The sequence below is a fragment of the Acipenser ruthenus genome, chromosome 23, assembly GCF_902713425.1.
Source record: "Acipenser ruthenus chromosome 23, fAciRut3.2 maternal haplotype, whole genome shotgun sequence".
Classification (NCBI taxonomy): Eukaryota; Metazoa; Chordata; class Actinopteri; order Acipenseriformes; family Acipenseridae; genus Acipenser; species Acipenser ruthenus.
Genome location: NC_081211.1, coordinates 18,619,557 through 18,642,079, shown reverse-complemented (window position 1 = coordinate 18,642,079; position 22,523 = coordinate 18,619,557). Strand labels below are relative to the sequence as shown.

Here is a 22,523-nt window from a genome sequence, read left to right as displayed (position 1 = left end):
TTGCTCATCCTTGTTAGACAGCTTTTTGGGTGTTCCAGTCCTGGGTTTGTCAATTACAGATGATGTTTCTCTGTACTTGTTGATTATGCTTCAGATACCACACCTTGAAAATCAAGTGATGCAAGCCATTTCACTCAATGTTTTTTCTTCTTTATGCAAGTCAAGGTTGTTATAACAGTAGAAAACATGGAGGCTTTGAGTAAATTGTTGATGCTCATAATGCATCAGAGTAGAAAAATGCAACATGTCTAAGACTTTTGCACAGCAGTATGTGTATGTATGTGTGTGTGTGTGTGTGTATGTATATATAGATAGATAGATAGATAGATATGGTAACGCTATAAAACCAGGCCAGCTTCAAATTAAAAAGCTTATGGGCAACTGTTTTGTTTTTTTTAACTAATTGCCGACAATTTAACTTGTAATGTTCTTCTCAATGTGAGTGGGAAGTGAGTACTTAAATCCACCTTTAGTTCTGTGCCTGTCAAAAGTGTGAAAGAAAACTAATGTGTGATTATTGAGAGCAGCTCAGGCATCTAGTACACTGATTATTGAGTCCCTGTGTGTAATTGTATTTTTACTCCTTCAGCATTCTTCTTCTTCTTCTTCTTCTTCTTCTTCTTCTTCTTCTTCTTCTATCTAGAATAACTAATCAAGTGGACTAAATGTGGTAACACTGCAATTGACGCATAAGGTTTAAAGCAAATAGAGGAATTCAGGAGTATGAAAAACACTGTTTTCCTGGGCCAGCACAACCAGCTGAAAACCAGCAAGCCATCAGTTCCAACCAGCATCACACTTGCTTCATGGTACAGAATAGAAGCAGAGGGCATCAAAATGGCAGCCATAGCGATCTCAATAAAACCTATTTAAATTGCATGTATTGCTATATCCTTTAAAGATGCATGCAGCATATACATGAAAAGGTTGGATTCATGCTAGTAGAGGAATAGATGCTAGTGCTCCCTGCCTCCTTCTGATTGGTGGACCGGTGACCACCTGACACCCCCTGGCTGTGCTAGCTGGAGCGATGCTGGTTGGAATGTCACTGGAATTATGAACAGGCTGCCGGGAGTGCTAAAGAAGTGAGACTAGCATGACAATAAAAACTGCAAGTCTGTGAGCTGCACATCCTCCTTTCAGCAGAAAAAGGTAAAAGCCTCCTATCTTATCCTGCTTCTGTGGCAGCTGCTGCTTCATTCTATTAATGAATGACATTCCATCACAGCCATATGGCATTCATCTCACTTAATACAGTATATGTCAAATAATCTGTTGCTTTGATTCACTTGTTTCTCCAGGGCTACAGTTTTTGGTTGGTGGTGCACAGCAAGAGATCGGTGGACTGTATATAAATTCATACTGAATGCTGAAAGACATACTGAAGCAGCATTTTAGATTCCACTCTTTAATAGATATAATGGAATAGAAAATGAATTATTTAATGGATTAGATATTAATGTGTTCTTTCTTAATAAAAACAAACCTTGACAGTTCAACCTTGACACCGGACTGTTGTATACAGTAACCTTGCTAAATTGATTTAACAGATACCTAGAATGTTTGACTTGTGTTACACAGTATAACCTAACTAGAACGGTATACATGGTTTTAAAAGGGAGGTTAAGAATGTTAATTTAGAAGCTGGTTGACGTTCTGCAATGTAACGATTTGTTTCCTTGAATATGAAGATATGAATTTAAGGAGACTGAAACCTACATAATCAAACAGTAAGAGGGTTTGATTGTCTGTTAATGTAATCGGCAGCAACGCCTCGTGTGAAAAATTAGTGTTCTGAAAAACACTGTAAAGGTATTTAATTGTTCCAATGTACTTGGAATTGTTTTGCTCACTTCAAACATATTTTGAATGAATACATTGATTTGAAGTAAATTACACCTACAGAATCAGTTTTATATGTGTTTAGAATATGTTTTAAAAGTATTAAAGTAGCCAAAAATATGTATATGAGGAATATTGTAAAACTTTAGCATGAAAACTATGTATATACCTTGATGTATTGCTTTTCATAAGGGTTATTTACTGGATTATTAATGGTGTGCTTTTAGTCAGGTGCATTTGTGTGTTTTTTTTACATTAATATATCCCACAGAAGGTTATGATGAGATTGGAAGAAAAATGGTTTTATCCCTCAGACTACTCAAATAAGAGCTGAACATTCAATATGGGATTCATTTATAATAATGCTACATAACATTCAAGAAATGCATACATGAAATAAGACATTCATTCTATAGATTTCTATGTTAGACTTACCTATTGTTTATAATGTATTGAATATGACCTAATTTGTCCAGTTTTTGGGTTGTGTGTGTGTATTGCATTGTATGTATGTGTGTGTGTAAATGTGTATGTAAGTATATATGTGTGTAGCACTGTGTTCACAGTGTGTTTTTGTAGTGCAGTGGTGTGTTTTTACAGGGTTTCTCTCCTTTGTGAATTGATTGCTTGTGATAGTGGTACAGTCCAATTAGAGGTTGCCTTCGGGGAAGGTATGATGAAAGAGACGTTTGAAATAATCAGAGTCTTTGCTGCTGAAACACTGGAGGCTACTGCTGACCAGCAACTGGTCGAGGGAGGTCATGTGTGTACAGTATGCATGCATGTGTGAGCGTGAGCAGTATGTGGGACTGCATGTCTTTTTTGGAATTTGCTCCAGTGGAATGGTTAGAGTCTTATTAAAAAAGTGTACAGAGTATTTCATGTAGTATTAGTAGTAGTAGGAGTAGTAGTAAATTGATATGTTTATCCTTGTGTAAATATTGGTGCAGCTTTGTTTATGAAGTCATTGTATTTATCTTGCTCTTAATTGTATTATTACTTGTACTGTAATACTTGAAATGTAATTGCTTACGATTGTAGGTCGCCCTGGATAAGGGCGTCTGCTAAGAAATAAATAATAATAATAATAATTAGATTAATTACCACATTACCCTAATTGTTTGCTGGTTTCCAGCAGTGATTTGTCCATGCTTTGAACTTTGAAGTCCCTGATGTTTGCAATGAAATTGGTGAAAATGGACCCTTATTTTGCACTTTGGTCTTGAAACAGCATTCACAAATATTTTAATGATGTAATGAATGAAAAGTGTATAAATGATTGATTTAATATCTCATTGATTTTTGGTCCTGTTATACAGTAGCTGAGGCTTTGCTGACTGCCATTTTGCAAACCATTAATTTCAGTGTTAATCTGTGCAATTATGTGTGGATGTGTGATTTGTTTGAAGATGTGTTCCTTACAAGGGGGTGGGGGGCGGGGAGAAAAATAATTAGAGCAGCTGAATAAAACATTGATGTTTTAAAGCTTTAAGTAATCCAGGACGTTGTTTCTTGCTATGTAGGGGCAGCAGTGTGGAGTAGTGGTTAGGGCTCTGGACTCTTGACCGTAGGGTCGTGGGTTCAATCCCAGGTGGGGGGACACTGCTGCTGTACCCTTAAGCAAGGTACTTTACCTAGAGTAAAAACCAGTAAAAACCCAATTGTTTAAATGGGTAATTGTATGTAAAAATAATGTGATATCTTGTAACAATTGTAGGTCGCCCTGGATAAGGGCATCTGCTAAGAAATAAATATGTAATACAGTGCACCCACGCTATAAGGCTCTCGATTATAATGCACCTCGGATATAACACACCTACCGCATGTCCCCCAATTCCCTATACTAGTGATTCATGCAATATTTCTACAGTAAATACAGTACCGGTGTTGTTCAAACTATAAACAACTTCTAAGTCTAATTTCTGTCTCTCCCTTTTGATAGTGTCTGAACTGAAGAAAAGCTGGGACTTTATAACACATACATCTTATTCAGCATTCGTTTTATAACTAAATAAATATTAGGCCTATTACGTGGTTATCTTTCCTAATGCATTTACTTTTTTTGCTGTGAGAGGAGCTGCGGGTTTCTCCGGGAGACGAGACGCTTCAGCTTCGCTTCAGCCCTGCTCCGGCAGCCGAACCTGGGGCGAGCCCATTCCCTCTTCCCCTCTCCCGACCCGCTCTCCTTCTTGCACTTGGTTTGCTTGTCTGTCGCTTCGAACGCCGTTTAGCCAGTCTATTTAAAGTTTAAAAATTGCTAATTAAAATGATCCATGAGTGGAAATGTTACCCCCCACCCCCTTTTTTTTTGTAAAAAATCTAGCGTTGATTACATGGTGCTTTATGCATGGTTAATTCACAGAAAGTTACATTTTTGCTTCACTATATGCATTATAGAGAGGGAGTTATTTTGTATTTTAGTCAGGTGTGTGTTATGTGTACCGCGGCAGATTTAATCAAAGAACAGCGAATGTACTGCATCATGGTACCGGTCCTTAAAGATTCAGAATAATGACATTGTGATTCATTTGAAACTAATTTAATTCAAATTAATATTCACATGAATATAAATTAGAAGGCAAACACAATATACATTCACAGAGATACCAGTCTGTGCCACCCACACAGTACTCAAGGTCTGAGCTCAAAAGCTGCTCGATTTAAATATCAGTAAAATTGCCTACCACATCAAAGCCAAATCTCACCCCCCAAAATCGATGATGACGATGAGTTGTTTGTGGCTTTCTGTTTGTAAACATAATCTAGAACATACCTTCTTTAATCTAATTTAGTAGCAGATATCCAGTTTTTATAAAATTGTGAACAAATCCTAATATAGGGAGGTGAAATGTAGTAGTAACTTAGTAAACATGTGTACTTGTTATTACACTGTTATTGTGCATAGTTATAATGTACTTAATGTGTACATTTTTTGCATATTACCCTAACTCAAACCCTTTTATGATACAATTGTGTACTTGCATATATGGTGCAAAAAGTTTACACATTGAGTACATTGTAAGTATGCATACCACATTGTAATGACAAGTGCATATGTATTTACCAAGCAACTAGTATGTAAATACACAGTAATCTGAGACACCTTGTGTAAAGTGTTACCCGTTTATTGTAAGGTTATAAGAGTCATTAATGGCTGCTATTAAAATGAGTCACTGAGGTAGATCATATTCCTGTAACACATTGGTGAGAATAAAAAAAAGATCTACTGTTACCTTTCAATAATGTATTGAATATGCTTTAATCTAATATACTGCAGGCACTACATCTGGTTAAATAAACATATTCAGGATGGGTTTTCACTGATTTTTGATCTATGATTTTTTGCGTACTCTACTCTGCTATGTAATGAGAATCGTACAATACATATTAAGTAGTCCAGGGAATAAAAAAGGTTATCTGGAGCAGATTGCATTACTGGCTAGTTTGACCACAGTGACAGCTTTGCAGCTTTGGAGTAGGATGCAGAACCATGTGCAAGCATGCCATAGCAAAAGTGCCCTTGGGCAATATGACTTTGCTAGCAGCCATCTTGATATGGTCTTGTACACCTGTCTCATGTATAAAAGCTACTGAGCCATGACCAATTTTGACATTCCTGAAATCTTGTGTATTTTAGGGCAATTTTCTGTTAAACTTTTTTGAACAAGTGTCAAATTAAAATATAACTATGTTAAAACTAACATATTTCCTACTAAATTAATATGTAGTAATTCATACTTACTCATTTTATTCATATGTTAAAATATGATTTACTATTGATGCATCATCAATAAGCACAAAGAAAAAAGGGCCAATTAGCGTTGACCATTAGCTCTTTTGCTGTTCAAGGGCTATCTATTGGCAATTAACCTTTTAAAGTTTATAAACATTTAAAAATGTCTATTGTGAGCTTGATGTATGGAGAAAGCAACCTTTTAAATGGAAACGGAAACGCATGGGTTCAGGTTATTGCAAACTATATTTTTATCTTTAGGGGATTGTAATGTTTTTAAACTAAAATGGTTAATAAATAATTGCATTTTCCACATTAGATCCATGTGACAATTGGGTTGTTCTAATGCACAGAGAATAAATAATGAATAACAAAACTGAGAACTCTTATCCACTAATCAAATTCCATAGCAAGTCACTGCCACAGAGTTGTTAACCACAACACTTTCAAAAAGAATATCTCACTTTAAAAGAGCTGAGCGGATGGAAAGCAAAATGTAAATAAAAAAAAAACATGTAAATTGGAGATATAAAATGTTTAAAATAACACTACAAACACTGTTTACCTGACCTTCACGACTGGTCAACTACCAGATGGTACCCTTATAAATGTTTTTCAAGGTAAATTTTGTTGACCGCGGGGTGCCATATTTATTTACCATACTTCCCCGTGCTTTACAACTTTTTGGAATCATTTTTTTAATGTCCTCTAAAAAGATATCCACCAATGCAGTCCCAGTTTAAAATGTAATGAATAAAATTAATAAGAAACCCCAGAACTTTCATAAACCAATTAAGTGGCACTGTCACGTGGTATTTATTATTAGTTGTTTGTATTTATTTGTTTATTTAACCAGGAGATTTGCTCACTGAGACTGAGGCCTCATTTACAAAATGGGTCCTGGAAACCACAGATTTTCAAATAGCATGTCCAATAGATAATAAGAGTGCCCAATGTTTTTTACAATGGTTTTAGAATGTCCATTTATGTTTCCTTACCATAGCAATTCCTCATAACCGCTTAGGAGAACTGAAAGTCAGTGAGCATCCTCCGATCCCACCTCCAAGCAAATTGCCTGTCCAGTAGGGTGTGCTGCTATGTGGTAAGGAGAAATGGTTCCTGCTTATTTTGCATTGGTATCCCCTGGGAGCGCCAGAGCCAATGAGATGAGTGGAATCCCCAGCGAATGTATGCTCTCCCTGCCCACCACATGGTTGTGCTATTCCTAGATGTAATAGTGTAGTGTAGTGTGAGCACTATACAGTAGTTTTATAAACTGACCTACCAAATCTTTATGCTGAAGATTTTATTTTTACTATCCAACAAATTAGAGACTTGGGATTCTACTAGAAACTGTAACCTGAAGTAAAAGAAGGGAAGATGACACCATAGCAACTCTAATATAATATACATTTGCTTCACTTTTTTTTTTTTTTTTTAGACACAAATGCCAAAAGAATCCTTCAAGATTGGTTCAACCCTCTATTCATTTCCACCTTCTTTGTTTAAAGCACTTTGTCATGTGTGAGTTTGACAGGAGTCCCACAATCATACTCACCCAAAGCAAGCTGTCAAGTTCTGCAGACTGGATACACAGTGCATCTTCATGGTTGCTATGGTGACATATCTTCGTGACTGGCCTGCAGGAATAGTGGGTTGCAGTAGCAGCACCAGGAACACTGTGCCACTGTGCCATTTTTTAACTCTTTCCTAAAAAACAATGAGGAAACAAGTATTGGGATGAAAAAACTGAGGGGGAGACAACATTAATTTGATGATATAGGCCTTAAGGATTGCTACTGTACATCCCAGAATTTTCTCTTTGTCTGTTTGGTATTAAAATTGCATAGCAACCAGGCTTGCCACTTCATGCTGCATCTTCCCTGCTTGAACTACTTATTCAGAGCTCATTGTCCTGTATTTGTGGTCACTCCCTTAGATTGAATTAGGGAATGGGAGTTTTACTTTACAGTGCTATTGGGATTCTATTATAATTGCAAGGAATTACCCTGACATAACATTGCAGTTCCAACTCTATCAATGACTCCCACCACAGTACCGTAGTCAAGAACTGTGGTCAGTAAGAAATAACACCTTGAACAAATGTGGCGATTCTTACATCCATTGAGGTAGCGTTGCAGGGGGAATCTATCAGCAGATAATGTTGTTGTGGGGGAGGGGGAGGGGGGAGGGGGGAGGGGGAGGGGGGGGGGATTCTTCATATGTTTGATTCAGTTTCTCAGGTGGTAGGCTGTGTTGCATGCTGTTTAAGTCCCATTTGAATCAGACTACTCACATTTACCTGTTAAAGAAGCCAACGTGAATATAAAAAGCTTCAGGAAAATCATACTATTTCTATTTGTTTCCAATGCTTTGAAAAAAAACATTTATAGAACCCACTATTTCATAGATTCATTTAAAAATACAGCTCATCCCAAGTCAGCTCATCCTTGGAGGAGGCACACACTAAAACATCGCCCCTTCTTTTGCTTTAATGACTAAAAATGAACCTTCTCAGGGGAATGCTAATGTTGCATGTACAGTCGACTGAGAAAGGCTTTCTCTCCATGGGGTCTCTCAATACCGTAGCTCTGCCTGCCCTGTTGACATTTTTCTTAGTATTTCCAATGAGTTGTATTCATTATTGATGGGCACTGCTGTTCTAGACAAGAGGAACCAGAACAGCAGCTGCAACTGTGGCACCCACAACCCCTGCAGGGCCCTTCCGCACCCCTCTTGAGACATCATCCTCTTTCAATTGCAAAGAGGGGACTCATTACCAGGCAGGCTTAATTAAAACATACCCTGCTATTTATTACATAAACATCTATGAAGGCTCAATTAGTTCTTTTCATAGGTCTACAGCTGGCTTTTAATAAAAAAAGAAATGTATATGATTTTCTATGAAGAGCGTATTCGCAATTATTATATACAAGTGTTTACCAGAAGGCTTCATTGCTGTTTTGAAAAATACACCACGCAACAGTTACACTTCTGCTTTTACTAAATTAAATAAATCTCCAAGGCACAAACACTTTCCTTATACAAACTCATTCATGCGCCACGCTGTGCTCACTGCGCTGTGAAATATCACCTATGCGGCGCGTCTGGGACTATCATCGAGTCTGGGGATTGGGATGCAGGTTCACAACTTGATTGTTTGTCTTGCCCTCAAGCAACTTTAGGACTGGTTAAGTGTACAAGGAAATAAATCTGTGACAAAATGTTTGTTTTTGTGATGTTGTTTTTTGTTTTGTGGTCCTTGTTGTTGTTAAAATAATCACCACAATATACCAATATTTCGTCCTATGCAGTTTTATTTGACAACTGCTATGCTTTCGGAGGCCTGTTGTGAATCTATTGTTGATCTCAAGTGAAATATAATCCACATCCAGTGCAGATTTTACTTCTGTTTTTGCTTTATAAGGACTCCAGTGCTTCTTATGCAGTATGAAGAACTAAGTGTTAAACCCATGCGTAAATGTTCAACTGGAAATGGAATGAAATCAGTTTTACCTTTTACTAAATTGTGTTTTCAGTTAATCTGACTTGGACGTCGACAATCAAACTTGACGGATAGCTGGACTATGAGTTGAAGTAAGAACAAATTGAAGTTTTGGCTATAACCAGGAAAAGGGATAGTTGAGCAATACACAGTTTTCACTTTACTCACAGGATCAGAGGATGTGTCTGAAATGTACAGGTGTTAATACTTACAGTGGGTCCCATAAAGAAGGGCCCCAGTACCACAGTAAATAGTATGGTACCTTGCAACAGCTCAGACTCAGGATCTTGCAGAGCAGCTTGAAGTGTAAAATCAAGACTTTCTTTTTCAGCACAGTGAGCCAGACAGGTTTTAGGAATTTACTGTGATGTATACTGTTGTTCATTAACTTTGTAATTTTTTTGAGAATTTTTAACTGGCATCTACCTGTTTTTTTTTTGTTTTTTTTTTCTATTTAATTATATTGTTAACCGCAAAAGTTAAATCTAAATGTAATTGATATCGCAATATAAAATAAGATACTGGAAAAATGATACATTTCTTGGTGTTTTCCTACCCATAGTGATGATAAAGCTCAATTTTCTATGTGCTGAGCTTAACAGCCGGTGTGTAATTTCACTGGTCTGTTTACAGACACGTCTAATTTGACACAATTGTTTTTAGCCAAATCAAAAGGATTTCATTTTTTCTCTGTGCAGAAATATTGATTTAGAATGTATCAAATTTCATAAATACAGCTTGTATTTGGTACTTAATAGGTTAAGTAATACAATGAAAAAAAGAATTACTAAAAAAAACATCATAAATTCAATGAGAAATGTTTTGACTACAAGCCGTTTTCATTGTCTTGAAGAAATTTGATTTCTTGTCAAAACCTGTCTCTGAAAATGTCCCTTTGCACTTTCTTCCAGACGGATAAAAAAAAAGAAAAGTGTAAAAATAAGAAATGTCTGGCAAGCTCATATATAACGCACATTACCAGTATTGCTGACAAAGCTCAGAAATCAATATAAACATTAAATGAAATGGGATTGTCATTTCACAGCAGCAAATTAATAAAAAATGCATAAGTACTGTATTTTGCAGTATCTCAGAGCACATTAATATTCGGATAATGTGCAGAGCCAGTGAAAGGGGACAAGTCCTCACTCCCTTGAGCTGTTCGATGATTAGCTAGTACATCAAGGGAGTTTACTTTAGAGGATTCCAGACTGCAATACAGGGTAAGAAATCTGTAATGCCGATGAGGAAGATAAAACAGTCCTAATCTAGAAAGGTATTAATAGTGAGGATATGTAAGAGATGCAGCCAAAAATTCATTGAAAACAGCATCCCTTTCTAGGTACTGTGATTCCAAACATTATATTTTGGCATTGTTTTATGCCTTATAGCAGGGTTTCCCAATCCTGGTCTTGGGGGACCCCTGTGTCTGCTGGTTTTCATGCCAACTGAGTTCTCAATTACCTAATTGAACCCTTAATGTAACTTAATTAGCTTAATTAGTCCTTTTTAATTGTTTTCAGCTTTTAAACAGTTGAAGATTTCAAGTTAACTATAGAATTTTGTAAGTAACTTGAAATCGGCAACTTTTTAGGAGCCGAGAACAATTAAAAAGGTCTAATTAAGCACATGACCAGGATTGGGAAACCCTACCTTATAGTACCTATTATTACATGCTTTATTTATTTATTTGTTTATTTAGCAGACGCCTTTATCCAAGGCGACTTACAGAGACTGGGGTGTGTGAACTATGCATCAGCTGCAGAGTCACATACTGCATTTCCGCAGATATACTGTACCAAGGTGAAACAACTCCACAATAAATATGTTTGGCCATCATTTGTAGGTTAAATTCCTTTTATATGCCCTTGTCCTTTATTTGAGCTGAATGAAGTTTAACATGGAACACCTCCAAAGTGCATGCTTTATAACCACAGTTTGAATAGTCATAATATAAGGCTGGTGCAGCTATGTGCTGTGCTCTCTCTTGAGGCGTCTAATTTAATTTCAGCTAACTTGCCAAACCTAAAGGTTCAGGGGGTTAAATGCCAGGGGGAATTAATCACTGTTAAACATGACCTAAAAAAGCACAGGCTTGTTAAATTTACGGACTCGTGAAATTTAAGGTTATTATTGCTCACAGCTAAGAACAGTGTACATTAACTGATAGGCAACAGGGGATGTCCTTTTATCAACTCCAGTAACCAGGAATAAATACGTTAGTGCTTGCATGGACAGGAGGTGATTTACAATGTTGAACAAGACTGCAAAATAAAACAAAATTACTTTTTATTAACTTCAACATCAGTATTCTCACTTGCATGGTTTACCTGAATTATCCAGTGTGGCAGAGCTGAGGCCACGCACATGGGAATAAGAATGTGTTTTGTATTTTATTTTTTTTGTAACTATTCTCTCAATATTTATAGCCAAACAGACACCAGCAGTTTTTACAGAGAATCGCAACCGATGATTGGACAGCTGCGGTTCCTTGACCGGCAGAGCATCTCGCTATATAAGGAGGATGCTGACACACATCGAGGCTGATGAGCCAACCAAGTCCATGCTAACCCCAGACAACAAGCCTTTCTTTCTTGTTTACAGTTGGTGAAACAATAACCAAACCTCTGACCACCATGTGTGGAACTGGGAGCAAGGTTTTTCAAATGAGTTTAGGGATTTTTAAATCCCGCAAAGTACAGTGAAGTGTGTCAGCAGGATCTCCCTTTATAGCGGGAGCAGTCTTCATGGCATTTTTTGTTTTAAGCTGTTTTCAGTGTTTAATTTTCTCTTCCCCTTTTTGTACATTTTTGTATGCACACCTGTGATCTACCATTGTTGGTAACATCAAATGGTCCTGTAAATAAATCCTGGGTGCCAACTCATCATTTCAACATCAACTTCCTGCGGATACCCACAATCCTCCTTTCACATCCAGACTGACCCTTTACTGTTCTCTCTACACTACTGCCAACACGTACTCCTGAATACAGTACTTCTGAGTAGAATTCACCAGCAATTTCTAAAGATTGTACATGTACTGGCATGTGCCACTAACTGCATTTATTGGGACAAAACAAGCAAATACTACCTTACAGAGTTCTACTTCTTTCCAGAACCTTGCCGTATAACTGGACTGAGTTCTAGAGCAATTGTTTTACAGTTCTAGGGCTTTCTAATAACAATGTGGGAAATGCATTAAAATAATTGGGATATATTCCATTCTGAACAGGAAACAATACCTAATCCACAGATCAGTCTATTTAAGATGCTTACATTTCAGTGAACCTCTTCCAGCAGGCATTACTGTTATTCTGCAGGACACAAACGATAATGATACATTTTATGCTTCCACAGGTCGTTTTAAATCTGTCAGCTCTGCAGAGGAAGCCAACACATTTCATAGCACCTTGAATCTCTAAAGGAAGTAGCTATGGACCCCAAGGTAAGTAGAATTTACCATGGAGTGCACAAAACCTAGCAACAGTACTGAAATTGATTGAACATCACACTTCTTAAATCAATGTTGTAAATATTTTACAGTGTTACCACTGTTTCAACAGTACACCTCTTGTTAACAGATACACACAGACTGCTCCTGTTCTCGTTAACTTGCAGTTTGTAGGTAATGGCATTTTTACCAAGCCATATTGGGTTGGAATTAGTGTACCGTATGTGAGTGAAGGAGGTGTCAGATTTTTTACAACACTCATTAACTGTTCCAACTGCGAGGGTAACGACGATGCAACAATTTAAAAACAGCAAGTGGAATCAGTGGATTAGAACAGTTGAATTCATTCTATGAGAGGACAGCAATGACCAGACAGCCAGTTCACCCAGATCACAGTAATGGGTCGAATATCTTGATTTGAAATGATTTTATAGACACATGGTTCTTCTGTCTGCTCTTTTTGAGTTTCTGTCCTACTCTGTTTGCAGTTTCTGAACATGCAAATTGAGTGCACTCCACTTACGGGCAAAAGCAAAATGACTACATATATACACTGCTTTACAATATGTGGACAATTTGCTGAACAAACACGCTGGCAAGTTTTTATGCCTCTGTGTGTTGTGTGGTGCTGTATGCGCATCAATAAAACCTGTAAAGGGGTTTCCTGGTGCTTTTTAATTAAACAAAAATGTTATGTACTTATACAGCTCTGTGCAAGAGCTTTATTACCTCTTGTGGTTTATGATTGTAGAGTGTGTTTGAGTTGAACAGGAAGAAAAGAAAGAAAAATGCCCCATGGCTGCTGCTGTGCTTCTGATTGGATGTGATGCATCACATGAGTCTATTTCTTGCAAGTTTGTTTATTTTGGACAAGCTGCTTAATGTGTGACCACAATAAAAGGAGTTTACTGTATGTGGCCAGTTGTATCCATGTCTCAGTCTTATTTTCCTAGCTCAATATATACAGTGCTTCCCGTTTTATAACACAGCAGTCAGGAGCCATTATGAGAGGGTACTATTTTTATTCTGCCTTATTGTAAGAGTGCTATTGGAATGCCATTATTGAGCAAATTGAGTCACGACCAAACTGCATTATAACTAGTTTCCTGGTATAAAGGGCCAGCTTACAACGAGGGAGCACTGTAGTTCAAATGGCCTGTTGTGTTGTAAAACTAATATAATGTATTATGCGTTTTTGTCAGTAGTTTTGTAACACTAATGATTTTCCTTTTACAAAAAAGACTTGTATTATAACCAGATTATAACCAGTCTGTGTTTACAAAAAGGCAGCCTCTTTAAAATACTGTAGTGGAAGACACCTTTGATAGTGAGGAGCTGCTCAGTGATTTACCCATGTATTAGTCAAATACAATGAGGTGAATAAATAAATGTGTGGTTTAGGAAATGATTTGACAGGAAACATTTGTTGAGTTGTAAAATGTAAATGAGTTATGAAGAACTGCACTGAAACTTCAAAACTTTTTTTGCAGAATATTATCAATGCTTATCACACCTTGGGTCAAATTCTGTAAATGCCAAAAATTGCTCATTTTTAATTTGGCATTTCGTATTTTCCTTTCAGCATGAGTCAACGTGGAGGGTAGTGTTTAAATCAAGCAGGGATGTTTTTTAAAGGTCTGAAATTCTTGTTTGCCTCTCTGTCTCTCTCTGTCTCAGTGCCAGTCATCTTCCCCTCAGAAACAAACAGTGAAGAATCGATCCAAATCCACTGATGAGGTCCAGCAAGCGAAGAAGGTAATATCGTTTGTGTAGCTAACACAGGTCTGTATAAAGCCTCCACACAATTAGTCTTCGAGTCTTTTCAGAAACAATGTTGCTGGGATAGCTAGTAAGCATGGCAAACAATGATCTAAGGAGAAATAACAATATGTAATCATATAGAAAACACATAACAGGATATCAAACAGGTAAGACATTATATAGTAGGAAGATTACATAAAGTATCCTTTTAACTCGTAAATTATGAGGAATGTTCATGCTCAAATTGACTATTTTTTTCCATTTGTTTTGATACAAAAAAAATGATTTCCATGATATCCAAAAAAGAGCTTTGCCCTGATTTTGTATCTATGTGGGAAGAGACAGACACTATGTTGGTATAATTTTAAGCTTGCTTCAAGTGCTTTTCAACAAAAAATAATGAAGTGGAGCAAGTCCAGTCCACTTAAGCTGGAATTACTCTACTGAAATATTATCTGTGAAGTACAAATATATTCCACTTTGGTTGGGATTGGCATGAAATAAGTAAATCCCCAAAATACATGTTATAATTCACTGTCTGAATATGACTAAATCATTGGTTAGAACTTTGTTCTTTTTATAGTAATGACCATATTTTACAGATTTTGTTTACATATGTATTTATTTTTTACAAACAGTAGCTGTACAGTTCTATTTATTTCTTATCATTATTTACACTTCCTTGCAATGAAGCCGACGTCAGTCAGCCATTCATTCCACCCGTACAAATTAATATAGAATAACTCGAGGTACATATTGAAACAATGGGCCCTGTTCTCAAAACATAACAATTATTTTAAGGACAGTTTTTTTAAAACCATTTTTTATCTAATCAAGTTTCGTGAACTGTTTCAGAAATGTTTAGAAATGTATTCTTATTTAAACATTTCTTAAAACTGTCTTAAAGTTTTGGGAATAAGGTGCAGTGTGGCTGATACGCAGCCACAATTTCTCTGCATAATTAAATGTTACACTGCTAATTTACCTATATGATTTGATCACCCACCCGGTTGCTTATTGATATTTGCAGACACTTATTTATATGCTGCCCCATGTAATGACCTGATATCTCCTGTTGTGTTTGTAGAACAAACTGCCTAGATGTCTTTAATTGATGCAATGGTCCAGTTAAGCCCTGTTTGAAAAGACCCTGAAACTCTTGCAATGTACCTGAAAGTTATTATAGAAGGATCTTTTTTTATTGTATTTCCTTTGCTTGTTTGCAGGCTTTCCACACACCACAGAAGTCCCTGCCGGGCAAAACGGAACTGGAGAAACTGAAGGTCAGTTCATCTCCTAAATTCCAGTGGATTTCCAGAGATACAGTATTGGGAATCTAATGCTTCAAAGTGTTTTTAAGGTTAGGCAAAATTGAGACATACAGTGGCGAATCTATGCCAAATGTATGGCGTATCTATCCCTGCTTGAGGTCGCATTGCTTACTGTTTTTGGTTTAATTTCTTTTCCACTTCAGGAGACCAGTGAAGTCTTGGAGACATCGTCTTCAACTGAGGAATTAACTGGAGCAGAAGAGAACTGAAAGACCACAAGCAACTGGCTTGGCTACTTTTTCCCCTCAATGGGTTCATTATTTTTTCCAGAAACCAAGGAATCTTTGCAAACTTATTTCTCTCTTAATCCAGTCAAAATGGACCAGGGTACCATATTGCGGGTGTGGTAGTAGGGCTTTGCCTTTTTCATTCTTGCTATCATATTACAAACGCTGATGTAATGCCATTGCAATGCCAGTTCACCTGTACTGAATGTACATTAACAGTAAAATGACTTGGCATTGTTCATGTGAAGTCTTGCCATGAGTTGGCATGAGTGCTTGAATGGGTGACATCTTACTAGCCAAGTCTTATTCTGTGTTGTTGAATGGATTTTTCAAACCCTTAAATATGTTGTCTGTACCTTTTTATTGCTGCCCTTATCATTTTAGTCATTTGGAAGTCTTGGAAGATAAAACATGGGCATAGCTCCATTTTGCTCTGAAATACCGTATTCCTTTGAATTAAAGATGCACTTTTTAAACAATTTTTTCTTCTAAAAAATGGCCTGCGTCTTAAATTCGAGTATAGTGATGCATGTATTAAAATCGCCAACAAAAGACATGATTACCCAAGTACACAAACAGCAACATGACTTACTGCCGAGAAAAGATGAACACAAATGTTATTGCCTGATCTCGAATCATCCATGACATACAGGCAGCCATTTTCAAAGAAGCATCATTTAGCTTCCTGAGGAATTCGAAGAGAAGCTTTTACAATTTCAGCGTTTTGTTATTAGGCTCCATTCTAACAAACAGTACCAGCTTTGACAGATCAGAAATGCTGATCAGACCCCCGTATTTTTCGACATGCCAAGCAATAGCAGTTCACAAAAAGGGAGAAAAACAGGTGTGAGTAATCACGACTGGAAATGAGAAGCAGCACATAACTGTAATGCTCTGTGTGATAGCAGACGGCCGCAGACTGCCTCCATATGCGTAATTGAGGTTGTACCTTTGTAAATGCATATTTTTTAGGGCTGCTCCAATTAACAGATTATTCAGACCGATTAATCAACTAAATAGTTGATCGCAGATTAATTTATGTTACAATTTAATTGGGCAGTTTTTTTTTTGGCTGGGCATTTTGAACTCCATTTCCCAACACACCCAGCTGAGAAAGAATGCGAGTGAGAAGGCTTCCCGTGGCAGTTCGTGTCTGTTTTTTTGTTGCTACACACACACACACAAGAGTAAATGTATTTTACTAGTGTCACAAGCTGCGACTATAACGTTTTGTTTTATTGATGTTAGTACTGTTAATATTACATTACTGTTCAAGTTGTTCATGTATATCGATTTTTACTAGTTTATATTGTGGAACATGGGTAGTAGAGTTGTTTTAACTGATGTTTACCTGTTTCATGGTCCTGAATTATTTTATTTCTTTTGTCCGGAAGCCCTAAATATAATGTAAAAAATTAGTAAAATAAAGATGTTCATAAGGAGGCATAAGTGTTATATATGGTATGGTTGCATCAAAGACAAACAAAATAAGCCCATTCTCAGTTCTTGTGCATTATATTTTGCTATTAAACTCTTTCATGGATTGACGTTGTTCTGTGAAAATGTGTTACATTTACTGAAATAAAAACGCTTTTAAAATGACCAAATTCCCATTGGGCTTATGTTATTTTAGATTCTATTGATTTTTTTATGTATTAATATGCAGGACAGCCACTATAAGATTGTTACCTTTTTAATCAAGTGACAGCCCTAATATTTATTTGATGATTTATTTTTTCCTCAGATTGAGGGTGGGAAATTTGGGCTGCCTCTTAAATTCGAGGGTGTCTTAAATTCGAAGGAATACGGTAAATAAATGACACCTGGTGACAACACCTGCAGGATTACGTTGAAGTTGAAGAGTAGTGTTATTTAGATCTGTAATTGATTAGATCATGAAAATGGACCAACTATCTAACCCAGAGAACGAGAGAGAGGGCTGCTCTGTAGGGTTGTAGCTACAGAAATGTTTCAAAGCGAAGGTAAACTAAACGAGAATGGGTCAGTACAAGCTGTACTGGTAGAGGCAGTTTGGAAGATGGGTGTTTAAAGCCTTGCTTACTTTTATTTGGTGTACCATTGTGCTCTAATGTAGAACAAAGTCCAACTGTATGAACTAGTTTGAAGTTGCCATTATTTACAGTACCTTTTAAAACCAGTTTACTATGCCAATTCAAAACACATCCTTGCATCTGAGCAACTGTACATGCCTTGTATGTGGAATATGTGTTTAAAATGTGGATATTTTCTCATGACTAAAACATGCTTGTTCAATATATATATATATATATATATATATATTGTGACAAAGCACAACTCACTCGGGTTCGTTGCCCCTTTAAAAATAGACCCAGCAGACAGAAATTGAGTTTTCAGCGCGGTTGCGCTATTTTTAATAAGCACAAAAATAAACAAACACAAAACAACACCTAGCTCCTTCGGAGCGCTAACTAAACCTCAGGAACACCCTGACTATAAAGTGGGACGGCTAAGCCGTTTCCCCACAACACAAAGCAAAAACACACAGTATTTTTACAAAACCCTTACTTTTTCCAGTGGCTGCTTGGACACAGAACACTCTACCTGTCTCCTTCTAGACAGCAGCCCTGTGCAGACTGACTGCACCTCTTATATACCCTGCACCTGGTCCTAATTTACAATCACTACCAGGTGCAGGGGATCATTAACAATAAACCAATTAACAAATTAAATTAAACAATTAACGAAACTAAAGGTTTTTCCCTCTGGGAGATGTAGTCCCATTCCCCCAGGACTACACTACCTTACACTTCCTCCCCCTTGTCTTTACAAGACACCGGCCATTTAACGGCCATCTCCCCCCCCCCCACCCTTAAAAGCCCACCCACCCTCAAGTCCCAAGTCTTTGGTTTTCAGCCTCTTCCACAGGCGTGCTTGAGGGTGGGTCGGTCCTTCCTCCGGCACACTCAGGAAGGGACCACGCACCAGCCAGAAGGGACCAGGACGGCTTGTCCTGGGTGACCGAAACGCAGGCCTTTGACCGGGAGTGAGCTGTGACAGGCAGAAGTGGGTCGCTCGGGACCGGCGCAGCGACGTCTGGGACCCTGAGGGGAACAAAGTGGAAGGAAGGGGGAGCGCACGCGACGTCTGACGCCCACGGCGTGACGTCTCAGGTTCCGGGAGGAGCGGAGCTGGGGACCGTGCACACAGTTGTGCCTGGCAGTGCTGCGACCTGGGCATAAGGTCGAGTGGAGGGAGGTCGGGGCATTCCGGACTGGTGTCCATGTAGCTGGAGCACGGGACCGCACTTGAAAGTGGCGGAGTGTCTCCCTCGGCCTGTTGCTGAGGCTCTGTTGGAGGTGGGTTGCTCACCTCCTCCCCCTTGACTGCATCCGGTGGTTCCTGTGACAGCTCCACCCCCTCTGGCTCTCGGGATGGTAGCTCCACCCCCTCTAGGGCTGCAGCCAGCGGTGCCTCTCTTGCCTGCTCCCACTTTTGGAGCAGCAGCACCAGCCTATTTGGCTCCGGATCCGGCAGTCCCAGCTCCAGTCTCCACCTTTCGGTCTGTTCCTTTTGAGCAGCGGTATTCTGGTTGATCCTTGCAACCAACTCCTCAATGGTTTCCATTCCTAGGGTCGTAGGGGCGCCCACACTTTCTGACACCACGTTGTAATAAAGCTGCAACTCACTCGGTTCTAGCCCCTTTACAAATTGACCCAGCAGACAGAAATTGAGTTTTCAGCGCGGTTGCGCTATTTTTAATAAGCACAAAAATAAACAAACACAAAACAACACCTAGCTCCTTCGGAGCGCTAACTAAACCTCAGGAACACCCTGACTATAAAGTGGGACGGCTAAGCCGTTTCCCCACAACACAAAGCAAAAACACACAGTATTTTTACAAAACCCTTACTTTTTCCAGTGGCTGCTTGGACACAGAACACTCTACCTGTCTCCTTCTAGACAGCGGCCCTGTGCAGACTGACTGCACCTCTTATATACCCTGCACCTGGTCCTAATTTACAATCACTACCAGGTGCAGGGGATCATTAACAATAAACCAATTAACAAATTAAATTAAACAATTAACCAAACTAAAGGTTTTTCCCTCTGGGAGATGTAGTCCCATTCCCCCAGGACTACACTACCTTACAATATATATATATATATATATATATATATATATATATATATATATATATATATATATATATATATAGACGGCTATGGTCAAAAGTTTTGTATTACCTAGAATTTTAGGATAGAGAAATAATTTAAAAAAATAAATAAAGAAAAACTATATGAACATAATTTAGATATTTTATCATGTAATCAAAGAAACTACTAAATGATATTGCAAAAGTCTACCAGAAGCCATAATAGTAGTACAGTATTTCATGTTAGATTTTGAAATGTCGTATTTTTCGTTAAGTATATGGAAAACTACAAAGCGGTGTGTAATTCAGTATGTTAACGTAACATTATTCAGCAGGTTTCATCTGACTTTATGAAGCTAAATTTGTGAATTCTATAGGGTGATGTTAAACGTTTGGCCACAGGTGTATATATTTTGCTTCTGCTTTGTTAAATGAAAACATGTATTACATTACTTTTCCTTTTTCACTTTACAGTATTGGTTTAATTGCAGCATGTTGCAGTATTGGTGTTTTATTAATTCTATTTCCAGGCAGCGTTGTTTTAATATCTGAAGTTCAGCCAATCCATCCAAAGCGTAGCTCTCTTAATTCTGTGATGTCAGTGTATATGGTTTATTGCTGTGTGCTGTGTGGATTATTTTTGTAAAACTATCAATTAAACGTATTATGAAGCAACATGCTCTGCTTTTTATTGGGAATGGAATAGTGTTTCTTTTTAAGTGGTTGTTATTACTTACACCATTTTCACAGAATACCGACAATACACAATTACTCGGTGTGACTGAAATGACTGTCTTGCCTTCAACTGCCCTGCTAACAATTGCTTTGTAATCTGCAGGGGTTAAAAGGATTGCTGCGATTCCAACATATTTTGTAGTAAATTTACTGACTAATACATGAAAAAAGATACAAGCTGATACTGTTTAGTGCCATTTCCCACATCAAATCTACCTAATTGAACAATGGGATGTATAGTGAGATACAGTAAGGTTCTTCAGAAACACAAAATGTATTAGGCTACTGTATTATGTTATACAAAAAGGATGATTCCCTGTCTTGTTTGTATAACGTGTGTTCTGGTTTATCTGTCATTGTCTGTTAAGAAATGTATATGCAACTTCAGTCTCAGTTTATTTTTGTGCCAGATATGGATTAAAAGAAAAGTGCTGGCCTCATTTTGTAGAAAAAAAAATACCAGAGAGTTTCTGCACCCCCTGTCACTTTATTTGTTACTGAGATGAGAGAATTGGTCTTTTAACCAATTATGATCAATTAAGCAATGAAAGTCAGCTGGTGGGGGTTCTTTGGCGAGAGAATGTTTGGTAAAAGGCCTCCTGGAAGGATCTCTAAAGGGAACAAAAATAAATATTGTTCAACCTTGTTACCTCTTGTGAAGGGAGGGATTTGCAATTGAAGGGCATACCTGTGGAGCCTATCCATGAGGAGGATCAAGCCCTGGATTTCTGAAGATAAGTGCCATTCTTTTTTTGTATTTTTTATTTAGCAGACGCCTTTATCCAAGGTGACTTACAGAGACTAGGGTGTGTGAACTATGCATCAGCTGCAGAGTCACTTACAATTACGTCTCACCTGAAAGACGGAGCACAAATGACTTGCTTAGGATCACACAATGAGTCAGTGGCTGAGGTGGGATTTGAACCGGGGACCTGCTGGTTACAAGCCCATTTCTTTAACCACTGGACCACACAGCCTCTTTTGAGGTTGTTTGGGGTATTTTGCTAATTCATTGAAATGGACATCAGCACCGTTACTATTTTTGTTTGCTATGAGGAAAGATTATCTTCATTTTTGTGTGTGTTTGTGTGTGGGTGGGTGTTTTAAAAACTATTAACATTCTTTGACAAAAATTATGACTCGAAGTCTTTAGAAAACAAATTATAATTTTTACCATGCAGAAAATAACCCCCCAACCCCCTTTTTTTTTCCTTACAAACATAGTGCAGTAACACAATTCATACAATACATTACTGCCATCTCCTGGATTTTTGTTATTGTTGTATAATGAAACAAGTAGCTGTTTGCTTGTGATGTTAGATTGATCAGGTGCAGAATCAAACACTTTAGCATTTGGAATTTTCATGACAATATTCACATTTCCAGCAAAATTATGTTCTCTGTATGTACAGTATATAGGCATGGCTTTCAGCTGTCTGCTGTCCAGAAAAATTATAATTCGCACAGATGATGACCTTTTTTTTTATTTTCAAGAATTATCCTCATGACTTTGTATTACCAGTAAAATAATATTAGCCGTCTGCTTGGCTGCATCTTATAAAGCCAATGTCTTATTCTGAATATCTCTAAGGGTAGAATCATTCATGTTGACCCTGCTACTTTAGAAAAAATGTATTGCTTATGATGATGGTGGCTTTTGAGCCCTGCATTTTAAACACAATATTCTACCGAGAGTGGAAAAGTATTCGCTACAACAATGGGTATGAAAGTAGTTGGCTTCAAATGTCATTTTATTGCTTTTTTAAAAAAAACATGGATCTACCTTCAACTCTGCCAGCCTC

The 22,523-nt window shown here is 37.7% G+C and overlaps 1 long non-coding RNA gene across 1 annotated transcript; it reads left to right on the top strand.

Moving 5' to 3' along the window:
- Nucleotides 1–998: 998 nt before the first annotated feature.
- Nucleotides 999–20,843, top strand: LOC117412741 (uncharacterized). The gene is made up of 5 exons (XR_004545970.3): nt 999–1,152; nt 12,438–12,525; nt 14,209–14,286; nt 15,519–15,575; nt 15,767–20,843. It is a non-coding gene; the product is annotated as an uncharacterized LOC117412741 (long non-coding RNA).
- The last annotated feature ends 1,680 nt before the right edge of the window (nt 20,844–22,523 follow it).